The sequence below is a fragment of the Lytechinus pictus genome, chromosome 8, assembly GCF_037042905.1.
Source record: "Lytechinus pictus isolate F3 Inbred chromosome 8, Lp3.0, whole genome shotgun sequence".
NCBI lineage: Eukaryota > Metazoa > Echinodermata > Echinoidea > Temnopleuroida > Toxopneustidae > Lytechinus > Lytechinus pictus.
In genome coordinates, this window is record NC_087252.1 from 8886457 (window position 1) to 8901709 (window position 15253).

Consider the following 15253-nt stretch of genomic DNA (forward strand, 5'->3'; position numbering starts at 1 on the left):
AATGCCAATATGAACTTTATATGGCATTGGATGGGTGAGGAGGTGCCATGGCCACATTAGTTTAGTCTGCAGGCACAGACTGAATGAAACTTGTTCTAAGTGTGGCTCCACGTAAGGACTAGCACATACAAAACTTGCTGTCTGAGCGAGAGGGCTTTCAGTACACAAGGCATGAGTAGGACGACAAGAACACACTTGTCGCAACGTCAAGATTGGGTGGTCCTTTTCAGGACCAACATTTGCCCAAGAAAGATACATGATGACCATGAAACCTACTACACTATCTCAGATGTTTTTTGCTACACTATTCTTTTTTGCCATGGAAACTTCCAGAACAACATCTGAGATGGTGCAGAGATTGAAGATTTTTGGTCTAGAAAATGTGCAAAGTATTGGCAGTGCAGAAATGAAAGTAATATTTAAAAAAAAAGGAAGCTACATGCAAACCTATTGGATTACTAAACTCATTTGTCCATGTACTGACACCATGAAAGCATTTAGGGTTATCATAGACTTGGTGGTCAATGATGTTCGAATATGCCTCGTGAGAATTGAACTCACCCAGTACACAACAAAGAGTTTGTAGCCAAATTGGTACTAGGCTAGACAGGAATAACCATTTCTAGGGATTTATTTAACAATTTCTGACATTTTACTAAGTGAGAGAAGCCAACACAGTTCAGCAAAACAACCAAATACAGATACTAAAGCTTTTGGTCTAGTACTGTACTAGGCCTACTTGGGTATTTCACTTTCCTTCGGAATAGTTTTACATCACGGTGGCAACTATAAGGATAACCCTGGCCTGTATCATATATGAAAATAAAATAAAGCATGTTGATCTCGAGAGCAACGAGGTACATGTATGTAAGGCATTGAAATGGTATAAAATCCAAAGAACACCATGGTATGTTTTTACAGGGCATAAAGGGTAGAAATATTAAGAACGCTATGAAAAATTCTGTAGCGATAGGAATATATGGGGAAACTAGCACTAGCCTTATTCTGGTGACAACTGACAAGACCACTTATCCAATGTAAAATTTTATATAAGTAACCTAACGTTATCCTGTAAACCTTGTGCTGTGTGGTGATTGAAATGAATAAATATTTACTTTCTTTTTTATGTTCTTTTGATCTAAACTGGATAAAGCACTTCACTATTTGGTACAGTCCTGGTTGTAAATTCATTTTATGCATTGGCCCCAAGCCCCCAAAATGAATTGAATTCTTGAAATTAATTTTGTTCTTATTAAAAATAAGGTTAGTAGAATTGAATATTTGCATTCTGCACAGCACTTATCTCACTTTCCATCAATTAATAGGCAATATATGTTTCATCTTCAAAATCTAAATTCACAAGCTTGATTCAAATTGTCATAGTTGATTTTAATATCAAATGAACATAATTCCCAATTAAGGATACCAATAATCTTTCTTATAACATGTTTGCATACATTTTTTGCCTGTACATTTTGTCATGTTTATTTCAACTCACTGCATGTAGATCTAGATCTAACGTTAGATCTATTTGGTATTATCAATAGATCTAGTAACATTTTTTGCTGTACTTTTTGTTAATAGGGCCACATGGAAAACCACCAAGTTGATGATATGTGCCGCCCTGTGGCCTATTTAAACATGTTAAATATCAGAAATAAAATAAAAAATAAATAAATTAAGGGCCCACTCAGTAAAACTCAAGCTAAAGACAAGCACAAAGATATGCTCAAATCATTCATGTTTTTGAGTGCTCTGGTAAAAAAAAATCAAATTCAGCTAAATTTACAACGGCGCAAAATCTACAATAAGAATTTAGGACATGAAACTAGCTTTATGGCACCACATGACATTCCGGTACATACTCACCTCTCGCTCTCCAAACGACCCGTGGGGGGCCATAAAACCTTACATCCAGCCCGACAGTTCCGGGGAAAATTAGTGCAGCGTCCCGCTCGCTACCAGCAGCAGTGAACATTCGCGGCTTGCGACGAACTCGGTTGCCATTTTTCAAATCAACGATATTTCACGGATTTTGTTATAAGATTGTACAAATTTGATAAATTTAGGTGGTCGCTAATGTATTGATATGGATGTGCAGTGTACAAATGAATTTCTAACGTCGATTTCCGATATAATTATAAAAAATGATTCAAAATTTTGCACGCATTTGCAATGGTAGCAGTCGACAAAAAGGCCCGGTTGGAACTATTCGAGATCCTTCAAATTTGACCTTTGACCCCTCTTGTCGCAACCTTGTTTATATAGGGCCTTGGCTTGTGTGTTTAAGGAAGGTCAACTCGATACGCGCATGCAGCTGAGCTGCGCGCGTATTTTATTGTTCATGCCAACGAAATCAAATGCCGATCTAATACAACAACAAATTAGTAGCGATCAAAAAACGAATATGAAAGAATATGACTACAACAATATCAAAGATAACTTTAAAAATATGTTGAGGAATATACATACATATAAAAACATACTTTGATATTTAAAACTTTACAAATATAAGTTTCAGGAAACTAAAATCATTACCAAATCGGTGATTGTTGTTGTCAGCGATTTCACCAGACGGCTGTATTAGGTGATTTGCGTCGAGACGATTTTGTGACCACTCGCAAAGCATTTCGGGATTGAATATAACCACCTTATTTTCTCTGAGCTCTTCGCTGAACCCATCATCACAGTGCAGCTGCAGCGCAGCGCGCAGCCAATGCAATGCATCCGATGCATGGGTTGTTTTTTCGCCGTCCATGCCATGGTCTCGGACTCAGAGTTGAAATTTAGACCCGGATTTCGGGGATACAGCGCCTTTATTTCAGATTTATAGACTTAAAAGTCAAATGACATTTAAAATTTGAAATCTAACCTTGAACAATCATCGTTGATAAACATCAGCCCTGAAGCCATTACACATCAAATCAGGCCAGGCAAATTAGACGTCATTGTCTAAGTTGCTAGATCTATGACGAGTCGCCTGAAGCCCCAGCGCATCATCAACGTCACTAGCTAGCTGCGCGACCGGCCCAAACTCGGCGCACACAGGCCAAAAAAATGACCTCGATTATTACGGTGGTTGTCTATGCATTTATTAGTGGTGCAGCGAAATTCAGCAGAAGAAAGTAAGAGATATGAGGTATCCTCGTCACAGGCTTAATATTCCAAAATGAGGAAAAATGTCAAAATCATGATTATTTAAGCTAAATATTTTCTTTAAAGATAAAAGTAATATTTTTAATATTTATACTCAGAATAACCGATCTAATAATTGTTCATTAAAAAATATTTGAAATTAACAAATGAAAAAAAATCAACTCGACAAATTTCCCAAAACCCCACCTTATTTTTTAAAGTGGTCACAAAATTCGAGCGGAGTTGACCTTCCTTAGAGCAACACGCTTGTGTGTTGCTGCCCTCTACGTTCGTTGGGAGAAAATAAGGTGGTCATATTCAATCCCGAAATGCTTTGCGAGTGGTCACAAAATCGTCTCGACGCAAATCACCTAATAGGCCTACAGCCGTCTGGTGAAATCGCTGATAACAACAATCACCGATTTGATAATGAATTTAGTTTCTAAAACTTATATTTATAAAGTTTTAAATATTAACGTATGTTTTTAATGTATGTATATTCTCCAACTGAACTTTTTAATGTTATCTTTGATATCGTTGTACTCATATTCTTTCATATTGTTTTCGTGATCGCTACTTGTATTTGATCGGTGTTTGATTTCGTTGGCATGAATAATAAAATGTGCGCGCAGCTCAGCTGCATGCGCGTATTGAGTTGACCTTCCTTAGAGCAACACGCTTGTCAGAGTTATCAATAGACAGAGTGGCGAAACCGGAAGTGTGCTCTGATTGGTCCGATATTTCATGGAGCCCCAATTAGTTCCCTCTGGCATATTTTCTGCGCTTGTGATCTTCTGCTTGGTGCATGCCTCCGGAAATTTCAATAAACTACACGTTTTCTCACATTTAGTGATTAAATACCTCGACACTTTCAACTCATGGATATATTTTCTAGACGCCAATGTGAGTATTTTAACATATAAAGTTACCTTTTTGTAGATACATCTGGTGTTATTTTGCATAAATCGGCTTCCAAAATGATGTCGAAAAAAGTGTTTGGTAAGAGAGAAAAATTGCATTTTTTCAAGTTTTGTGTAATCATGTTTTGCACAAATTACCTCAACGTGTTGAAAATAGTGTTTTACAATGACTGTCAAGGTTGAATGCTCTTTTAACAAGTTGTTTCATGTTATTTTGGGGGAAATCCATTTATTTTCTACCAAAAACAGTTCATAAAATTTAGCATATGGGACTACCCTTCATAAGACCCTAGCCAAAGATAAGGAGCTGCGCCGCCGGAGCTTTCGGCGGCGGAAACCTTAGCCCACTCTATAGGCTGTAGGCGGTTAATTGCAGGGATTGCGCCACCAACTCAACGGGTGAAGGCACTTTTCAACTTAGTCTAAGTTATATTAGACAGGAATAACCGTCTTTTCTGGGATTTTTAAAAACAATTCCTGACATTTTACTATAATCCCCATTAATGTATTGGTGAGTGAGCCAACACAGTTCAGCGGAACATCCAAAATACAGAGACTGAAGCTTTTGGTCTAAAGTTAGATCTAACTTACTACTAGTCTTAATCTGAATTTTACTAATATATAGATGGAAATATCCCATTAGAGAGGAAAGTATCCCTATATATATTTAGACTATTTTGTTATTAAGGCCAAAGTGTTAAAACTCCTGATTTTAGAAAACCTGTATGCCTAGGTCTAATTTAGACCCTAAGACTAGAGTTAATATTAAGACTGAAGGCAGCACTGCATGCAGTGCAGTTGAGTTGTTACATTAAAAGTTTTAATCTAGCAAAGGAACTGCAGTGCTCGAGTCTATTTACTCTAGCTGGACTAGGGTCTAGTGAAGATCTATAGTAGATGTAGACATAGTCTAGGCCTAGTAGATAAAAAAAAATCCAAGTCCAAGACCAGAGCTTACCTATCAAGACAGCCAGTGATTCAATTAAGATTACTTTATTAATGCAAACAGAAGAAATGATGATTCAAAGTGCTTTGACCTGTGTCCTCACAAGCAATAATGGATCTACATCTACATGTACAAATATCAGATTTGCTGCATGCATGGACCTAGTAGGTCCATGCTGCATGTAACCCACCTGTGCTAGGGGGGGGGGGGGTGATTGTCATGAGTTCATCTAGCTAAAATTATGTTAGTACAAGTTCAGGGCCTATACTGACAGTACTCACTACTGTACCTTTATTCACTCATAGAGTATGTTAGCTTTGTGTGATTAATTCAATATGTGTTAACGTATGTATATGCTTTGACCTTATGACAAAAATGGCACAGGTCTAATAGTCACATTATGGATTATCTGCTGGTTATTGTACTTGCTCACTAATTTTGTTATCATAATGGCATGTGCTTTCAAAGGTCATGCAATTAAGGTAATGACTTCAGTGACTACAAGTTTTAAGCATCAACTTTGGAAACGACTAGCTGAACAGAGTCCCGGGAACAGAAATTAATACATTTAAAGGTGATTTCTGATAAGTCATAGACTGTAATCAATAATTATCATTGTTTTCTGGGGTTGCCACGCAGTCAAGCTTAGCTTAAAGTTAAGTGGCAACCCCTGCAACCTTTTAAAATCATATTTGGTTTATTTGAAGATTCATGTCATTTGTATTTTCTGATGTTATGTTTTATTTATTGTAATTATTGTATTATAATTTTGTTTTGGAAAAATGAATAAATAAATAAATGAAATGAAATAAATGAAATGAAAAATATCAATATGTATTAATATAAAATGCAATTTGTTCAATGTTTTGCTTGTCAGTTATCCGTATATTATTATTGTGTTTTCTTTGTTAATGTGTTTAGGAAAAAGTGTTGCAGAAACCAATAAATGAAATGAAATGAAATATCTCAGCTGAAAATGTTTTAAAACAATTTATCAAGGAATGAATGCAAGATCGAACTTAAGTAAAATATATGTTCATTCCCCTTTGTAATAATTGTGCAATTTTGAAAGAATGAACAACTTTACATTGATATCAATTTTATGTATAATTGGTTTTTTATTTTCATAAATTTGTCGTTTCCACAAATGCATCATGTCATTGGGACTATTGTATTACATTTTCAATAAAATTTCCTTGTCATCACCTTATGTTGCAGGATGTACATTTTTATTTCCATATACCCATCTGTTTTTTTTAGGTTATATCAAAATGCATTTCCATATAGTGTCTGTTATTCAAATTTAAATTCATTAATAAAAAATCTAGTTTATTTAAAATCGATTCAACAGCCTGAATGTCTAATTCACTGCATGTGATAATGTAAATGGGAAAATTGAAAAAATAAATTGTTCACCCTTATTCTTTTCACCAAGATGTGATTTTCCAATTGAAATTTATTTTCATTTTTATTTTCATTCTAAATAGGCTTATATATAGGATGTGCACGCGCAAATCAAAGTTATTTATGATTATAATCAGTTGAGCTTTAGTGGATGTGAAGGAGGGAGTGGCATAACACAATATTACAAACAAAGTATTGTTTGGATCCACCTTCTTGTGCATAGAGAAATATATTTCTTACATGGAAATCACTTATGATGTCTTATTGTTTTCTCTTTCAGATAAATCCTATCAGGTTATATGCAGTCTAGTTATTTTGTCTCTCATTTTCAATATTCGTCCTTGATCCTGTTAAAGCTATAAGCTTTCCATCTTAAATATGCATTACAAGCGTTTAATTAGTTGAGACTCTGTTTTTCTTTTTTTTTTCTTTTTTTCATTACACAGTATTACACCACAACATAGAAAGGAAGAGAGAAATTGGAGAACAGAAGAGAGAGAGAGAGAGAGAGACCCAGAGATGAGAGGGACAAAGAGAGTGATAGATAAAGGGAGGGGTATATTCACAACTAAAAGATTATTGACAGTTTCCACCATTTGCCAGAACTGTCAGATTAAATCAATCAGAGGAAATGGAAAGAACATTTTTGTTATGTGACAACTATTGCCAATCAGCAAATTCATAATCAAGTGAAATCACGATTACTATAGGAAAATAAAAAAGTGCCGAAAATACACTGTAAAAAATAATGAGTACAATTTTACCACCATGATGGTAATTATGTGTCCAACCTATTTTGGAAAGTATTTTACCATGTTTACCCAATGCGGGAAGCATATTGTCCAGTGAGGTTAAAAAATAATCAGCAATTACTTTAGAATGGGCAAAAAAAATCATCACACTGGATAAATAAAAATGCCCCAAAGAAATGCCAGATGTTAGATGGACACATAATTACCCTCACACATGGCTTACTTTTCACCATTTTTTTCTATAGAGTGTTAGAATGTAAGAGTTTATTATATAGATAATAATTTCAGAATGAGCCAAGATGATTTCACTTAGAATAAAAACATGGCAGCCGCTGATGAAAGTTAGGATATGAACAACTATAGATTACATTTCTGGTTGATAGCCCCTATACTTTTTATTAAAATAGTTCAAACAAAGACGAGAAATTAAGTAATTATACCCCTTATTTTTCGATTGATAAAAAGTTGATATAACGCTTGGGTCCTTTTCCTCGTATTAAAAAGAAGATAGTTTCAAGTTTAAAAATTTATTTGGATCATTCTCAATATTACAAATAATAATTTTGATAGTGATGATTAGGGGGGGGGGCAACAACTGCCTCAACTTTGTTTAGTTAAAAAAAGAAGATAGAGAGAAAGAAAGCAGGATATTCTCCGCCCTGATGATGATGGTAATTATAACGATGACAATGATTTTTAGTGGATCCCCCTCATTTCCATTTATGCTCTATATTATACTGTTTTTCTGTTTTTTACGAAGTAAGAATGCCCTTCTGTAAAATTGTACTTGATTTGTATTACTTTATATTACTTTGTATTATGTTTTAATAATAATAATAATAATAATAATATTTTACTTATATAGCGCATAATATTCGTGATCTCTATGCGCTTAACAAATCAATTATTTATTACATAAGAAATAAAGCAAATTGTTAATATGGTTTTAATTAAATCAAAATATTATTCTACATTAAACTAAGTATTGTGCTACATTGTAATATACATTAAATTTACATTACACTGCATTATATTCGCTAACACATGATAATATATTACATGACATATCATTACATGGTATTAATTTGGTACTGAACATATTGAGTAAAACTACAGTATATTAAACTATATTACGCTACAACAAATTGAATGGAAATGAAATAAAAGAATTGAATTTAATTGAATTGAATTGAATGATCATAACAAAAAATATTGATTTCAATGATAATAATTAATAGTGACAATATTGATCGTCATATTAATAGTAATAGTAATGAAAACAACAATAAAACAAAAAATAATTTAACAGTAACATTCCCCTTTTCGTTATACAAAACATCAAGATAAATGGTTAATTTTAATGTGACATAAAAAAGGGTAAGGTTGGTTAAATTTTTGCATAAAAATATTCGGACTGTCGAAATTATTCGAGATCATGAAATTCGATCTGAGTACAATGTTCCTATTTCCATTATTGATTGACAGTCAGTGCAGTGAAAATAGTGTAAGCTAGGAGTTGCCACCTGGGCCAGTCCCCCTAAATCACCACAGATCAATAGCCCATTTTGTCAGGGGACTATATTAAATTATGCTCTAATTTTAATAAAACATATCATTTGAAAAGTCAAAATATATGCTTTTTCTTTATATTTTGTGATCACTGTACTTTTTTTTTGCTCCTTAATTGTTTATTTTCCACGTACGATACCGATAGTGCGATTACAAAATTTCAATGCAGTGATTCAGAAAAAAGAAAACAGGCCGGCAGTGACCAGACGTCCCGTATTTCCCGGGATGGTCCCATATTTTGCTCCTTTGTCCGACAAACCCCTCCCGGGACGTCTATTTGTCCCGTATTTCAGTATATTGAACAAAATGTAGTTAAAACATTTAAAAGTGACGAATGTTCATCAAATAACCAACACATAATCGATTACTAAACTTTTGCAAGTTTTTTCTTTTAGTTTTTAAAATTTTTAAATATATTAAAAACACACCATATATGATTATTATTTTTGTCAGATGGTTGTTTTTGTTTGCTGGAAGTTTGAATTTTTTCCTCTTTCTTTCTTTTTATCCTTCTTTCTTCATTTTTCTATACTTCGCGCTGCGGACACTTTTTTGTTCCATCTATTTTTATTTCTTATCTTTCTTTCATGATCCTTTCTCTCGCTGTGTCATTCATTTTTCTTTCGTTCCTTCTTTCTCTTATTTGCATTCTTTATCAAATTTCCTTTTTATCATTTCCTTCCTTCTTTCTTTCTTTAAACTGTCTTTGCTTCCTTCTCCATTTCTCTCCTTTTTTCTCCTTCCATTATTTTCTCTTTTTTTGTATTCTTTCCTCCCGCTCTTTTCCCCCTAATTCTTTCATTCTTTATTTTTTCCCTTCTAATTCCTTTCCCTTATTCTTTCTTTCCCTTCCATCCTTCTTCCTTCCTTCCTTCCTTCCTTCCCTAGCTTCCCGATCCCTTCCTGTTTTTCTTCTTTTATTGTTTCATTCTTTCAAAGAATGAAGGAAACATTTCTCTTTCCTTCATTCCGCTCCTTTTTCTTACTTTTTTTTTCTTTCTCTCCTTTATTTCGTCTTTCACACATTTGTTCATCTTCCCTTCCTTTCTTTTTCTTTCTTTCTATATTCATTTCAAAGAATGACGGAAACCTTTTTCTCTCTTTTATTCTCTTTTATTCTTTTTTATCCTTCTTTTATTCCAATTTTTTTTTCCTTTTTCCTTCATTTTTTATTTCTTTATTCTCAATATATTTTCCTTCTTTCGTATTTTCTTTCTCTCCTTCATTCTTTCGTTCACCCTTCCTTCCCATTCTTTATATTTTTTCACAAGTCTATAACACTGTGTAGCCTTCTATGTTGATTTTTTTTTGTCGATTGTCCCGTATTTCATTTTGTGAAATCTGGTCACCCTGCTGCCCCCTTCCCCCGAGTTTTCCAGTCCATTATGTCTTCAGCATCACCTTGTTAATTTTTCGTGTTTCCATATTCCTTATTTGCCTATTTTCCTCTTTATTTTCATTTTTCATTCATCGAATAAATCAAGTCTCTATAATTCATCACATTAATTTTCAATAAAAAAGTGGAATTCATCTTGAATAATATTAATGATTATGCCAGACAACCGAAATGGGGGATTATCATGAAGCTCTAAACCAAAGAGAAGAAATTACATTAGATTCATTATCATTTCTTCCGGATCTAGGCTAGTTTGTCGAAAATCAATTATGATAATAGCAATGATTGCCAAATCATTGCATGTGCGCGCAGAGGGAACTAATCAGCCCCCCATGGCTGACCTTTGACCGCGCGTATCCTGTTTTCAGTGCGCGTGTCGCCACTCTGTCTATTGATAACTCTGACGCTTGTGTGTTGCTGCCCTCTACGTTCGTTGAAGACTACCTTGCGATTCATCTCCCCTCACTCAGTCGCAACTCAGTCGCCGACCAGTCGGGTCGTTGTTCGGTGGCCTTAATACGCGCATTCATTGGTTGGAACTCAAGTTTTGTTGAGATTTTGCGTTACGTTTGATCGTTATTTGTATGCAACTGGCCCTAGACCGAGTTTGCACAAGGGGTATGTCTCTATCGACTAAATTATCTTTGTCTAATTCATAAAACAAAAGGTACAATAATTACAGGACACAATATATGAACCATATAGGTTTAAAGAATAAGTTATGACTTGTATTTAGCCGTAAATGATATAGTGATAGTTCATCATGTTCAAGGACCATTTTGCAACTGATTTTGTTGATAGCAATGCTCACAAAGTTGATTTAACGTTTTAGATTCACGGGGTTCAGTATAACAGCACGAGGAATACTACTGCAAGAAAGACAAGTAATGCGAAATCACTATTTACGCAAGTGATTGGCCGGAGTGATTGGCTTTCATACATATTTACACTTCGTTATTTACATTCATAAACCGATTAACTAAAAACAGAACTTGACAATGAAAAAAAAAATTGTGTTTTCCATACTTGCACATTAAACATAAGGTATCATTATTAGTGAAAATGTATTTTCAAATTATTCAATTGTGACGTAATGCACCAATACGGAATGTCACGTCAAAACCTCATGTGCTTCCTCATTCCATTGCGAAAAAGTGGAAGTATTGGTGCATTGTGAATTGATGACTATCATGACGTAGATGTGGACGTCATCCGAATGTCCAATCACAGGTTTCGAATCAATCACGGTCAGATTTTCATAAAATACAAAATTGTTATAATAGAGTTTGTATTTACTCGTCGTATAATTTCCGTCTGTGCAAAAAACCTTGGGAGGTAAGGTCTTTGGTCGCAACATGCAATAACAGTTTAATATCATTCCATTCCAAGTTATCATTGTTATCGCGCAAAACAAGGATCACTGTGGTCGACTTCCAAAGGGTGCGTCTCACGGAAGGAAACTGATTAAAACACATGACGATATCCTATGGAAATGACGATTAAATATTTACTGTTCATTCGTCCGGTGTTGAGTTACCATCGTACGTGTATTCATACAGACGTTTAACAAAGTCAACGTGGACAAGATAGTTCTAAGGAGGAAAGGAAAACTGTCATAAGATTTCAAAAATACACATTGTGCTCAGATTAACAATTGAGAGGTATATAAAGTATCTTAATGTTTAGAGATAAAACAAACATAATGTGATAAGATAATAGAGTCACAAACTTTAATCCTTTGAAGAGAATTATGATAGCTTCATGTTCATTTTTTGCAAAATTGTAGATAATCGGAAAAATTGCAAATTCACTTTCAAAGAAGAGATTAATAAGCATCATAATGAAAAATTATTTGTCTTTATTGTTGAGAGATCGTATAGAGTTAGAAACAAACAAAATCAAAACAAATAAAGAAATAAATATTGAGTTGTGGAAAAGGGTCCTCGGAGGATTGTAATTCCTTTTTAAATCAATTCATTGTTTTCGTATTTCGACAAGCTGTATATTTTTTCCTTGTCTGTACCTTAAATTATAGTATACAGTGTGTTTGTTTCTTTCATTTGAATAAAATAAATTTTGTAATAGCCTGTAATTTTTATGTGGATTTGATATGTAATAAATGAGACCAGAAATGGTATAAAGCGAAAAAATAAGCATCACAATGAGAAACTACAGGGAAAAAAAAACAGGGAGAAAAAAAATGAGATAGACATGAAAGATAATATAAAAATTGTAATTATCTGAAATGTATATGATTAATATCTAATTTCTTTGAAATAACAGTAATTTTATCAAAAGGTAGAAAAAAAAGAAATATTTGTAAAATGTAAAGATAGAGAGAGAAAGAGGGAGAGGCGGTGACAGAGTGAGCTTGTGAGGGTGCGTGCCAGTATGTGCATGAGACAAAGAGAGAGAGAGGTAGACGCTGAAAGGGTGAGATAGGGTGTGTGTGTCTTTGTGCGAATGAGAGAGAGCGCGAAAGTGTTTGGGAGTGGTTCCGAACCCTTTTTTTTTGGGGGGGGGGTTGCTTATGTTCGTCATTCTTTTAGGTTGATAATTGCCACGAGAATTATATATATATATATGTATATATGTGTGTGAGGGTGTGTGTGTGTGTGTGAGTGTGTGCATAAATATATGTACATATATATATATATATACATATATATATATAAATATATACAGTGCGTCCCACAAAATAAGAAAACCCAGATTTAGCGATGGTTTATCATGACTTAATAATAAATACAATAGACAAATGGCCTATCATTGGAAAGCTGTCTCTCCTTTGATCGGATACAAGGTAGAAGATTTCTCATTCACGCATAAGTAAAAATAATTTGAAGAAATGATACCAAGCAGTCATGTCATGACATGTTGAAGTATATGTGTATTTTTAAATTGTGCGCTTGCGCGTGTCCTTGTACGTAGACTAGTTAGAACAACACGAGTTCGTAAAATCACAGCAGTTTGCTTCATTCGATTGATCACAAGATTTCCTTAGTTTTCACGCTTTATGCTATGCAAGGTATGTTGAGATTTGCTCAAAAACTTTTGTAGATTTAATGAGAATGTGTAGTTTATTAATATCTTTGTATTCCTCTTTTAAATACCTTGTTGAAGAGATTTAGGTTTAGATTATACTTTGAAAATCCATCACACTTTCCAACGAAGGACCTTGCGTATCTTGAATACACGCGGAAGTTCTCTGCGGTCGATATCTTCAAAATATTGTCTTGTGACACGCAATTCTTAAGATGTACTCATGATTATGACTCTACGAATTTAGAGTATTTTTCTTAAATCCAAGTTTATAGGATTTATTGTTGTTTAACATATTTACAAGCCAGTTTAGTTATGCACTATTTTTCGTACTCATTTGATGTGGTATGGTCACAAACTTACGTGCGAGTTGGCTCGCGGATTGATATTTCCAGGAATTTCGGTGTGATCCGCCGCCCGGAGTTTACACGTGTTATAGCAGGGTTTCATGACGTTGTTTATCTTTCAGTAGTATTGATAGTTAATGTTGTCTTACAGTTAATTCTTGTCACTTAGAACTGATGTCTTTAAAATTACATTGCTTGCACAAAATTCGTGAAATAATAATTCAATCACCACTAATATTGATAATTGTTTTCAAGTGAATTTTATTGATTCAGAAGGGAAACAAAACAATAGGAATTTTCTGTTACAGTTTTAGAGATTAAAATGATTAAATCTATACCTTTTGTTATTTTGAAGACAAATATATTTTTCACAGATGTTTGTTGCTAGATAATTATGATATCTTTTCATATAGGGTAGATTTGTTGGAATTGGGAAACAATGATATTAAGACTGAATTAGGAAAGTTTCATTAATTCTCTCTTATTACTTTCAGTTAAATTCTACCTTTGACAGCAAAATGGTTAAAGGGCATGATTGATTATTCCTTATGTCTTTAATTAATATTTTGGGAAAGAATGATGATACATGTACAGAAATGCTTTCTTTACTAAGATATGTTTATCCTTTATTGTTTATTTACAGGAATCTCACACAGTTGTTGAATAACTGAACACTACAATGTTATTAGACATAATCTAATAAATGGGAGCATAAAGTTCACAGACGCCTTCCTTGTAGTTCATTGCAACAACGTGTCAGAACTTACGAATTCGTGACAAGTCATTTGGCGGGGGTATCTGAATTTCAAAGAGATAATCACATGCTTAAAAATGTCAATATCTGCTCTTTAATTTGATACCTCGATCTCTGAAAATGGTCGAGAAAAAACAAAGTTCTCTTCCTTCGAAACAGTGCTTGTATTTCCAACCTGTTTTCATCGGGTTCCCATCATAGCTATCGCATGGTTACCAAAAGATTTCATGCGAGGCTGATCGTCAACAAAACGGAGTGTCGAGTAAGTCTTTAAAAAGCTAACCTATAAAACCTCTTCATGTTATAAAATTATTGAAATTAAAGCTTTGTTACAAATAAACTGAACCTTGTTATTTTTTGGCCATTTTCTGTGATTGAGGTATCAAATTTAAGAGCAGATATCAAACATTTTAAAAATGTGGGTTTTTTTAACCCAGATACCACCGCCAAGTAACTTTTTGGTACCCTCTCTTCGAATCGTTTTTTTTTTCTCACTCAGGTGTGAATAAGGAATTATCTAATTTATTACAGACGAAAGAGGAGGCTTTTTTTGTTATTAACTTATGATAAATCATAGACAAGTATCAATTTCGTTTATATATATGTATTTATAAACCCCTCAAAAAGTTTGGAGATCTGAGTTTGGCCATTAAATTCTCCCAACTCCCAATTTTACACAATGCATATTTGACATCATTCAAAAGATCGTTGAATTCTCTTTAATATGATACCATGTCTGTTATGATCTTGCCATCACTAAAAGAGCAGGATTCAAAAGTATTGGATGAAGTCTGAATTAAAAAGCTGCAAAACGAAAAAAAAAAAAAGGTTTGTAAATCTGAGTTTGGCCATTAATTTCTCCCAACTCCCAATATTACACAATGCATGTTTGACATCATTCAAAAGATCATTTAATTCTCCTTAAAATGATTCCGTGCTTGTTACGTACGATCATGCCATCACGAAAAGACCAGGATTCAAAAGTGTA